Below are 11,998 nucleotides of genomic sequence, written 5' to 3' on the forward strand. Positions count from 1 at the left end.
AAAAAAAAAAAAAAATAGAAATGGTACTATGTGTTTATTTCTGATTGTAAAGAACAGCTTATATTTGGTCAGCCAGTAAGAAGACTTAAATCCTGATGTTATTTGTGGGATCATCTTCTAATTCAAGATTCACATTTGATCTGTCTTGAAAAATAAGGAAAAAAAGAATTCCAATGTTGGTTGTATTCTTTTCTCCACCGGTTTACCTCAAAAAACAAGGACTATGTAAATATGGTGAAAAGAAAATATCTAATTTTCTTTTGTACTCACATTTTACCAAGGATCAAAACTTCCCTACAGTGATCCTATCTGAATGTAAGTTACTATGCCTTCAGAATTCTAAACTTCTAATGTGTTGCTATTTCTGCTGAACTCTTTCTTGTTTGTCAGTGGTAGGTCAGAGAAGCAGAGGAATATTCTCACTCACAATCATGCACCTAGGGAAAAGTGTTTCAAAATGGAATTGCAAGCACGTGTTTTGGTCTAGACAATAAGAGCCATTTAGAGTCAAGTAACTTTTGTAGTTAAGTGAGTTGAGGACATCTCATCATTTCCATTTAATCTATTAAAATAGTCCCCACCCTTCAGATTTTCAAATAAAGAAAACTTTACAGAGGGAAACTAAGCAGTTGATGGACATATGGCTATAACATAATGACTGAGGAAAGAGGGCTTGAAGCCAGGCTAGTCACTTTTCAGAGCTTCAGCACTTAAAATTACAACTCCATACATTTTCCAAAGATGCTGGTCAGGAACTTCAGTATGCCCTTACAAAGTCTAATACACTTTTCCTCCTATGATGTTATAGACTTCCCTAAACTCAGTGACTATTTACATCTGAATCTATAGATTTATTCATTTATTTTCTGCTTAAAGTATACTTCATATACTTATACCACATTTATTTTTATTTATATTTAAATGTATACTTTTATATTTCTGATTATTGTTTCATGAATAAATACATGAACAAATGGACATCCATGAGCGGGTGTTTGTGTGTTTGTTTGAAGGTAGTAGTCAAAAATTTAAGTTGGTTAAGATAAGTTATTTTCAGGTATTCTACTTAAGCAGTATTCTATTTTCTAAAGCTAAGTTATGGAATTTTGGAGAAATAGTTATTCATCATCAAATGGGAAATAGGTGATATAAACCAAGAAATAATACCATTTTAAGATTTTGAAAAACTTTCTGTGAGCATATCAGTAATCCAAGAATATTTGAAGACCCAATAAAATAGTTAATGAAAAATTTTGAAAAAGCTTCAGAAATTATTACAAGAATTATTAGGAGGTGAGGATGATGGGGGAGTCTTTTGATATTGCAACCATTATGAAAATAAATTGAAGAAAAAAAGAAAATATGTTGAATATTAAGGTTGTAAACAGTACAATTATAAGAATATTATAAAATTTTAAAATGTCAGATTTAAAGCAATAAGTAAATGAAATCAATTTTTTTGAAATGAATTATTTTGATAATTGGATTTTCATATAAAACTCCAAAAACTAGTAAAATTAGAAATTAAGGGGCTGGGGATTTTGCTCAACGGCAAAGCGCCTGCCTGGCAAGCGCAAGGTCGTGAGTTCGGTTCCCGGTACCGGAGAAAAACCAAAAAAAAAAAAAAAAAAAAAGAAATTAATACAAGAAATTTAATCATAAAATGAATTTTCATTTAAGTAATAATTGTGTATATATGTACTTGTTTTACATTTTTATTTTATTTATACATGTTCATGTAGCTTACAATTGCCTTGAATAATTACCATATTTAGAAATTATATGTAATATATATCACAAACTGTGATTTTTTAATACAAAATATATTTATTACACATTTACTGAAATATTACTTCATATTTCAGTAATACTGAAATATTACTGAGACTTGATCTACAAATAGAAAAGTGGAAAAACTTCCTTTAAGGACACATGACAACCTACCCTTCTCAGTAGTTTCTAAGGACAAACACTCATAAAGGTAGCAGAAATTATTGGTGAGAGTTTGATTTTAAGATATGTCTTATTCCTAAAAGTAGTTATTGAAGAGGTAAGGACTCTAAAGATTCTTGAATGCACAGCTTCTCCTACTTGGATAAGTCATTACTTCAGTGTAAACTGCCTGAATACTCAATTATTGGAAAATTGTAAAGGCTATTAGGGCAGAAAGAAATACACACAAATGCAGCGATCCATTTGATTGTTAACCACGTGCATACCAGAGTGAAAGATTTTGATTTAGTGTCAGGAAAAAGCAAACAAACAAGACAACAATGAACAAACCAAAAGACTAAAAACCTCAATGACTGACTACATGACAAATCACAGACATACCAAATGTCTCCAGATTACAAAATACCTCTGCACAGGCGACTATTAGTAATTACCAGTGCCTAATGAGGACAAAATAGTACAGAGTTGACTTAAGTTGAGATGTAGAGATTTAGTATCTATTTGAGAGTACCCCAGTCTTTAAATTAGAAATTTATAAAGCTTGAAGTATGAAATACATAAAATAAATCCTAGTTGAATTAATAGCCTAGCTCTAGGCAAACTGGACACTGAAGAATGTGTAAGTTGAAAAAAAAAAGTTACGGCAGGAAGAAATACAAAATCTTACTTATTTTGTTGTTTCTTCAATGTATTAAAAATACATCTTGTTTGTTTCTGTTGCGTAGGCTAAACAACCAGAGCAAAGAATGCTACTATTAGTTGGCACATGGTGTGCTCACGGTGCGAATGAGTTAATATGCTCCTTTCACTTGAAGATAATAAATGGCCTGGGTAAATATCCCATAGCATTATCCTAAAATCACCAGGGCGACATTCTGCTTCAGTGGCTTAAATATGCCCTGGTGGTTTGAAGCATAATTGCACTTCTCTGACACCTAATTGTCTACAAGGGAACGACTTGGGTAGTTGGAATAAAATTTCATTACTTTGATTATTGTTCATTGAGGTGTTCTAGTATCTTAAAACGAACTGCTCATGTGGAATTTTGTTTTTAGAATAAAAAGAAAAAGTGTTATCTAAAGTTTTATACAAAATCCCAACTTTACACAATAGAGTAAGTTAAAAACTGGGGCAAATTTCAGTAAAAGGATTATTTGTTCATGGGGATTATTTAGTGATTTCTAATGTGCATCTTCAATGTCCAACAACAAAAGAATATTTGGATAAAGGAAAATTTACAAACAACTTAGAGGGCCAATATGGGGAAATTCAGGTAATGATCTTGAAAATGATCAAGTTTTGCATGTAGTGTGCATGTACAAATCCACCAAGATGGGAATCATTACTAAAAAGTCTGAAAATAAAAATTAATAAATAGGTTAGGGTGTTAAAATATAACTGGAGTAAGGTATTAAATAATAATACATGGGAAAAAGCAGCTGCAATATATGGAAAATTCAAAGTATACCCATACTGAATTCATCACTATATGATCCCCTATTCCCACAAGGTGGCTATTATGTTCTAGATTTAGAGATAAGAATCTGAAGTAAAAAAATATTTAAGCTGGTTATCCAAGCCTTCACAGTTAAAACAGCAAAATAAACTGTTTTGCTGTGGGGGTTTTATCTATTACAGTACTGAAATGAAGATCAAAATATTTATAAGTACAATGATAACAATTCCTGCATACTCCATGTGATGTAACCAGGTACACACTTTCTTTTTGTTCTTTTTGTTTTGTCTTTTTTAATCCACGGGAGCCTTTGCTCCATGTTTTTACTTGGTGGAGAAAGAGCAGAAGCACTCCCCTATGTTTTCTGTTAGTTTGTCGGGCTGTTGTAACAGTACCATAAAATGCGTGGTTTAGATAACTAAAATTTCTCACACTTCTAGAAGCTATAAACCCAAAGTGTCAATAGCATTGGCTTTTCTGCAGGGGATGAGGACGACCTGTCTCCATGTCTGCCCCTTGGCTTCTGCTGGTTTGCTGGCAGTCTTTGCGGGGTTGGCATGTAGAAGCCTTCTTCCAATTTCCTTTTGCTGAGTGCCAAAGTATATTGGATTAGGACCTACTGTAAAGATCTCACTTTAACTTGATCATTTGCAGAGATCTGTTTCTTCAGATTTGGCTACACACATTCACAGGCATGGAGGGCCAAATAACTTCAAAAATAAGGATGATGGTAGGACATACTCAGTTTCACGTGTGTCCTACATTCATTGATCTTTCAAGTCTATAACCCATATTCCCATGATGGGGACATTAATGTGCTCATTTCAGAGACCATAATTCATAGGTCTCTTGCACAAGAGAAATGCTAATGGTGATTATCAGGACCAGAGTTATTTAATGGGCCATTTATCAATAAAAGGCAGGTGACTATACCTTAAGTTAGTGGTCCCAATTTTCCCACGGACCAGGGTATGGGCAGATGTTTTCAAGATTATTCACACACTTTACATTTATTGTACACTTTATTCCTGTTATTATTACATTGTCACATATGACATGATTATAGCACTCACCATAATGCCATCCCGGTGGGAGCCCTGAGCTTGTTTCCTGCAACTAAACAGTCCCATCTGGACATGACTGGAGATATTGACACCATTTGCTGGGTGTTGCTTGTATTGACTTCTCTGTAATCTCACTTTATGTATTTTTTATGTTAAAGAGTAAAAGAAGAATAACATAATAATGGGGGGAGGCTTACCAAATTACAGACAAATTGGTAGGAAATTATCAATGGTTACTGTTTTACATATTGTTATCTACAAGATAGTTTCTCAGGACGTAATCTCACTTTAGTTGCTGTCACCATAGAAAATCTTGCTTCACAAAAGATGGTGGCAATGGACGTAGATATTCTATGATTTTGTGCCAAAGTCAAGATACTCTGTCATGACTTTAATCCAGAACGTAAGATTTGAAGTTGTCACAATATACTTTTAAGGCCACTGTCCTTTACGGTTGCACAAAGTAGGTTCTCTTCTAGCACCAGCAAAGTTGACTCACCTGACTTATTCACAAATGGGTCAAGGATCTGTTCCATCCCTTTTCAGGGGTCTTCTGTGGCTGGAAGTAATGTAAAACTCTGTTGAGAGTTGAGATAAGTGATCACGTACCAGCTGGGAGAAAATCTCTGGCTTAGTCTTCTTAAAATGTCTGTCCATCTTTGAAACATCAAAAATCTCAATGTCCACTTGTCACCCCATAATTTCTGTTTAGCTTTGATTGCAGCCACTTTATTTGCTTAATTGAACACAGATGTTGGGCTACCCTGAAGTGACATTTTCAGTTTGTTGAGCAGGGTTAATATGGCACAGAATAGGCAAGTATTGTGACATGTTCTTTGTTCCTGCAATATGCTGCCAGTGGTAACATCTCCCTAAGTCAAAAACTCTGGCCAGTGATCTACCTTTAGAAAACCATTTCACAAACATGTATAGGAAAAGAAATGTATATTCCTCACCTATCTCAGCAGGTACTTTAATGTGGTTGATTTTATGGAATTTTGGAGAAATAGTTATTTATCAGCAATCCACTTGTCACCCCAATGTGGTTGATTTTAATCATATCCTGCAAACTGTAGTTAAGTTCCAATGACATTTTTTGGTAGCCAACATTTCTATGTGGAGGACACAGTTGACAGACTTGCATTCAGCACAAATCTCTTTGACCTGAGTAATGAAACCAGAAAATCACCCAGTCATGGCAGCCACTCCTTTTGTGCATCTACCCATATGCAATGACTGTTTCAGTTTTCCTGATAGGAAATCATTCAAAGACTTGAATAGTTCTACAGCTCTGGTGTTGTTTAGCAACACATGTACACAACATATCCTCATATGTACATCCTTCTGAAAGATGTATCACAGAAAAAACAAGCTCTGTTGCCTTGATGTCAACATTGGAAGACTCAAAACCTTGATTGGGTACCACACTTGCTCATTAATCCTTTCTAACAATTGAGCCTCAGTACTACTTTATCAGTTGTTGTTCTACTTGTTCTACTTTATCAGTTGTCTAGTCATGGTGCTAGTGAAAGAGGAACACATGCCACCATATGAACTGCAGCCTCCCCTATGTTGCAGACAAATGTCCTTAGCATCAGGCAGGACCAACTTTGCACTAATAATAAAAGGTTTCTTAGCTTTAGCAATGTGGTTTACCATTACAAATGACTTTGTCAGTGCAGACACATTCGATGAAGCGGTGGCCTTCGGTAATTGCTTCTGTTCTTTGTGTTCATGTTTTCTTTGGAAGAACTCCAAAGGCTCATCTTCTAGTGCAGGTGCTTGGTCTCCAGGTGGAGAGGCAGTTTTGAAGTTTTTGTGGCTTTGTTTTATAGCCATTCAGCACCTATTTCACGAAGTGTGCCTGGAGAGCATGAGTCACCGAATGCAATGAACCAGTGATTTAAGTAGGACTCTTGGTATTTTCTTTCAAATCCATTGTTCTTTTAGTTGGCAGGCTTAGTCTTCGCTGTGTCACCACTGTGTTTTTCTCCCTTTTCAAAGACACTCTCCAGTTGCGATTTTGTTACTTATTTTCAATAGAGTTGGCTTTTAGAATTCCCAAAAGTGTGAGTATGACAAGTGAAACGTATTGGTTGAAATGATAAATAAAATAATGTGCAGGCCACATATGGATGAAAATTGCGTCAGATTCTGACTTAAAGCTTGCCGACAAATGCACCCATTCACTGGAAGGACAATCACCTCCACTATAAAGCCTGCCATCAGCTATAGTTTAATTGTCACTTGCCATTCACTGGAAGGCTTTTGGTAGGATTCTGCCAGCAGATTTATTATGGTCTCTGTGTTGTCAAACCTCTCTGCTCCCTCTCATAAGCACATAGTCTAGATCTTTCTTATGTGCTGGTCAGGCAGATTTCATGCTCCTACAGGAACTTAGCACTACAGGGCAGAACCCAGGTGGTGATATGAGTGATAGCTACCAGCTGTAAGCACACATGCAGCTCGACTCACTCATCCCCTCTCCTGCTCGCTGATCGCTACTTACTTCCTGCTGTCCAGTCCAGTTGTAAACAGGACAGATCGGTACTGATCCATGCACATCGACTGGGGACCCATGGATTAACAGCTCCAAGCCAATTTTTATAATTTCCCTGTTTCCATGTGGTAACCACAAGCAGTTTTAGGACGATGCCATCATTGTGATGTTCTTGGTTAGAATAGTCACCTCACCATCCTCTCTACAACAGCAATTTATATTGAGGAAGTACATGAACAGATCCTATTAGACTTCCTGTAACAGCTGGAAATCTTATGACCTTTTCCAATTGCTAAAAAAAGCATAATTTATGTTATATTTAATCAAAAGTGTTAAAATGCTATAATATGACTCTCTTTTAATACTATTTTGCCAGATATGGAAAAAAATGTAGGGAATTAAGCCTCTTAATTAGAGTCTTCAGCAAAAAAGAGATAAATTATACTGCATAATATCTACAATTAATATATCAAAAAATTTTATTTTTTTTTTTAATTTTAAAGAGTAAAAGAAGGATAACATAGTAAGAGGGGGACTTACTGAATTACAGACAAAGAGGTAGGAAATTATCAATGGTTGTTGTTTTGTATATTGTTATCTACAAGATAGTTTCTCAGGAAAACAAATAGACAAATAATAATGAGTTACAGACAAAAGTGGTAGAAGATTATCAATGGTTATTGTACTATACTTTGGCATCTTCAAATTGTTTTCTAAAGAAAATAAATAGAGCTATACATGAGTTATCAATGGACTAATCATTGACTATTCTCAATGGTTGTAGGAGATACACAATAATAAACAGAAAAGGGGCTGGGGATTTGGCTCAGCAGCACAGCACCTCCCTGGCAAGCGCAAGGTTGTGAGTTCATTTCCCCGTACTGGAAAAAAAACAAAAAACAAAAAAACCAAAAAACAAACAAACAAAAATACATCCATTTATGAAATAGCATAGGAACAATACAAACATTACAGAGTTATGGACAGATTTGTAGGAAAATATCAATGGCTGCTCTAATATATGGTGGTATCTTCAAAGTGGTTTCTCAGGAAGACAGAGTTACACAAGAAAGATCTAAGAAGTAGTTACAGCCTAAGGATTGTAAAAAAGAGCATATTACCTCCTCACCATTCACTCCTTTCACTGAGGTGTGAAGGCTGTAAGGAAGGCCAGGATTGAAAAGAAGGACAGATAGACTTGCACCTGTGTTTAGGAACAGGCTGTTTTCTTTTTCCTCTATAGTCGTGATTACCCAGGACTCTTCCATGGAGATGACAGTCTGGCCAGAGGGAGGAGGCAGAGTATGCCCTGGGCACCCTCATTGCTGTTGCACTGACTGGTAGGTTGGGTCTGAGCTCTGGGGCCTCTGCTTCAGAAGACAGACCAATCTCCAGTGGTCAACTTTGCAGTCAGGGCATGGCTCAGGGGGCTTCTTAGGGCCTTTCCTCTTGAGGTGGCCTGGCTTTTAACAGTATAGCTGATGAATGCAGTCATTGAGTTCTTCTTGGGGCCCTGAGTGTCAGACTTAGGGTCTGTTTCTCTTGGTGCTGCAGCAAATGCAGCTGCTTTTTCTGGGTCTCTTTGTTTTCTCTCCTTCACCTCCACCTCATCACGGCTATAGAATACTGAGGAGGCAGTTCTTACTAACCTCTCAAGTGAGCCATCTGAGGTGAAAGCTGTTTTTTGTAGCTTTTTCTCCCCAGCCTCCCAGCACATTGGAACCCCACAACCACTTAGTGTCCTCTCCCCAACCATCAGCACAGGCAGCAGGAATCTCAGTGCAGACCTCTCCCAGGCTCCAAGAGCTCCTCCACCACAACCTGTACTGTCAGGGGAAGAATGACTTCCAGCAGTTCTCCACAGGTATTGTGCAAGGTCCTCCTTGTTTCCAGCTTCCAAATGGCTCTTGTGACCCCGGTCAACTAGACCTCTGAGTCTTCGGGTGTAGCCTATATTTTCATGTTCTCCAAATCCTTGTTCAGCAGCTGCCTTTCTGCTGACTCTGGACCTTCCTGGTTCTCAACGACAGGGGAAAGAGCGACCCATTGTGTGGCATGTATTCCCAGGAGTTTCTCCATGTCAGGATGATTCACACACATCACTGGGTGGGCCTCCATGGCTGGCATGTGGCGGGCCAATTGTGTCATTGCTAAACTGTGCCATGACATTCTCGACTGCATGGTGGTGGCCGGCCTAAGGGCCAGTGCACGCCAACGTGTGTTGCTGCACAACTTCCCAGGCACTGGCTGCCCGCCTCCCGGGCACCTGCAAGGCTAGGGTCTGATCCAAAGGCCAGCACGCCCTGCCACATAGCTTCCTGGGCACCCATGCAGCTAGGGTCTAGCCCAAAAGCTCAAAAAATTTTAGAACCCATCCTTCATCTATATATATAGCCACAAAGCTAATGGACCCAGTTTTCACATTCACACTCTGTGCATTCAACTCTTAAAATTAAATACACTGTGCTTTTGTCCTAAGTTACCAATAGTACAGAAGTGAGGTTTTTGATATATAAAAATTACCTACTTTGCTACCAAAAGAACCAAAAAAGATTAATCTTATTAACTTTGCTAGTTGGATGCAAAGTGGGTTTTAATTCTGTACTCTAAAACACACTATTTTAATCTTGGCATATACTGTAAATGCCACCTAGTAGTTTAGAGTATAAATATAGGCATCCCCTATGCTAAGGAGGTCCTGTGATTGACAGTGGTAAAAGCCACACAGCAGAGCACAGCAAGTTTCTGGGTCCCACTGTCTACAGATGTGGGAGACCACACTCTTTTCTAATTTGGTGCTCAGTTGGTTCCCACACTATTCCTGCATCCACAGTTTCATAGTAGTAATAGAAGATTTGGAATAAAAGTATCCCATTTATTTTAAATCCAATGAATATAAACCACCATTTATTTTGAGAGCTATTTTAAAGTAAATTAAGCATTTGTATTTTCTCTTGAACTATTAGGATTCTGTCTGCCTTTGGAGGCAAAAACCTGGCAGTGGTCCTAGTGAGTAAGAAGTTATTGTTCTTATAGAGAAATGACTAATATGGAGCTGATAGAATTGTCTAAAGTGCATTAGAGGATGACAGCAGTACTTCTTTCTTTGTGAATCTTCCACTTCTTTGCCACACTGAAGACTTTAATTTCTTGCCCTTTTGCAGTGAAACAGGTTCACATGGCTAGTGTACGCTAATAGAATACAGTAGGAGACTTGTGCCACTTCAAGATCCTCATGCTTTATTTATTCATTTTCCTGATTTATGAGCCATGCTTTATGATTGCACATACAGTGCAGTAACAGAATAGATCCCTCTGTCACGGCTTAAATGATGACTGCTTGAGAGAGGAGGAGCTTATTCTACAACTGATTTTGGCTGGGTAAGTAACATTCCTTTGTTTATTAAGCCACTGATATTGCAGGTTTCATTTGTGTCACTGCCATGCCTAGACTCTCTCTGCTACACAATCATGCCTTTCATTGTCTTTGTCATAGTTAGATAGCTATTACCTGTAAAGCCATCAGTAGGAATCTGCAGTCAGGATGGTAAGGGAAAGGGGAAGGAGAAATGACCAAAGCAAATTCTGCTCAAGCATCTTTATAATTTTCTCACTAAGAAGACAAACTCCATAACTTGTGCATAAACTGCATTGGGCAAACTTTCACATAAGCATGGTGGCTGCATGACAATTAAAATGTGAATATATTTAAATGATTACTATGCTGTGATTCAAATATTAGCATTCTGTTAGTAAAACAAAGATGACAAAACTGGCAGGAAGAATTCACAAATAGTACCTACCGTAATCTCAATGGGATTCTTCTCACATATTTGCCATTGTGTGTGTGTGTGTGTGTGTGTGTGTGTGTGTGTGTGTATGTCTGTGTGTATGTGTTAGGCACTATACCCTTCATGGATTTCAAGTATTCCGTGGAAGATTGTTAGCCAGTCACCCTGTTATATATTAGATGTCTAGACTTCATTTATCTTGCAAACTGAAGCTGTATACATTTTGACCAACATCTCTCAGATTTTCCAGTCTCTTAAATGCTGGCAGCTACCCTTGTACACTAGACCTCTAATGAGTTTATCTATCTTAGATTTTTTAGATACGTGCAACCATGCTGTTTCTATGTTGCATGTGTCTTTTTAGCATAAGGATCTCCAGGTTCATTCCCATTGCCATAAGTGATAGAAATATTTAACATTTTTTTGTACTGGGAATTAATCTTAGGACCTTGCATTTGCCCAGCAGGCACTTATGCTATGGAGCTATATCGCCAGCTCAAGATTTTTAAAGAGTATAAAAAAAGAACAATGAAAATGATACAGAATTTCAAAACAAAGTGTTAGGAAATTAACAATGGCTCTCACTGCACATTGTTATCTTCAGAGTAGTTACTCAGATTACCAGATATACGCATGCAAAATTGATCAATAGTATAAACACTAAATGTTCCTTTTGATGAACAAACAGAAATTCATAGTAAATTGTCTTAGTTATCTTGTGTGTGTTTATATGTATATATTTTTCCCTTCTTTTCTCCTTTCCCCTTTCCCAGTTCTTCTTTCTTTTTTAGCAGTTTCTTTCCCTTTCATGATATCTATTCCATATGAATTTTAGGAAGCTTTTCCCTGTAGTGTTTCAATAGAATTTGTAGAACATTTTCGGTTGTGTGGATAGTTCAAGCATTAACTTTTTGAATATTTGAATACAGGATGTCTATTTGTATATACTTTAATTTCCTTGTAAATATTATTTTAGCATATAAGTCTTTCATCTCTTTAAGTTTCTTATTATTTTACCCTTATTTTGTTATTATAAAAGGTATTATTTTTTAAATTTCCTCATGAGATTGTTTGTGTATAGAAATGCCATGGATATTCTAATGTGAATGTTATATCCTACAGGTTTTAAAAACTTATTTATCCTAACATTTTTGTTGAGTCTTTAGGGTTTTGTATATATATGACCATATCATCTACACAGCAAATTTTACTTCTTCCTTTCGTTTCTTTCTTT

The 11,998-nt window shown here is 36.9% G+C and overlaps 1 protein-coding gene across 1 annotated transcript in view; it reads right to left on the reverse strand.

The window, feature by feature from the left end:
* The window catches only part of Csmd3 (CUB and Sushi multiple domains 3), a 1,085,099-nt gene that overhangs the window by 739,804 nt on the left and 333,297 nt on the right, over positions 1-11,998 (reverse strand). The window lies entirely within an intron of this gene.

This window comes from Chinchilla lanigera, unplaced genomic scaffold (genome assembly GCF_000276665.1).
Source record: "Chinchilla lanigera isolate Chin_1 unplaced genomic scaffold, ChiLan1.0 scaffold00016, whole genome shotgun sequence".
Lineage (NCBI taxonomy): Eukaryota > Metazoa > Chordata > Mammalia > Rodentia > Chinchillidae > Chinchilla > Chinchilla lanigera.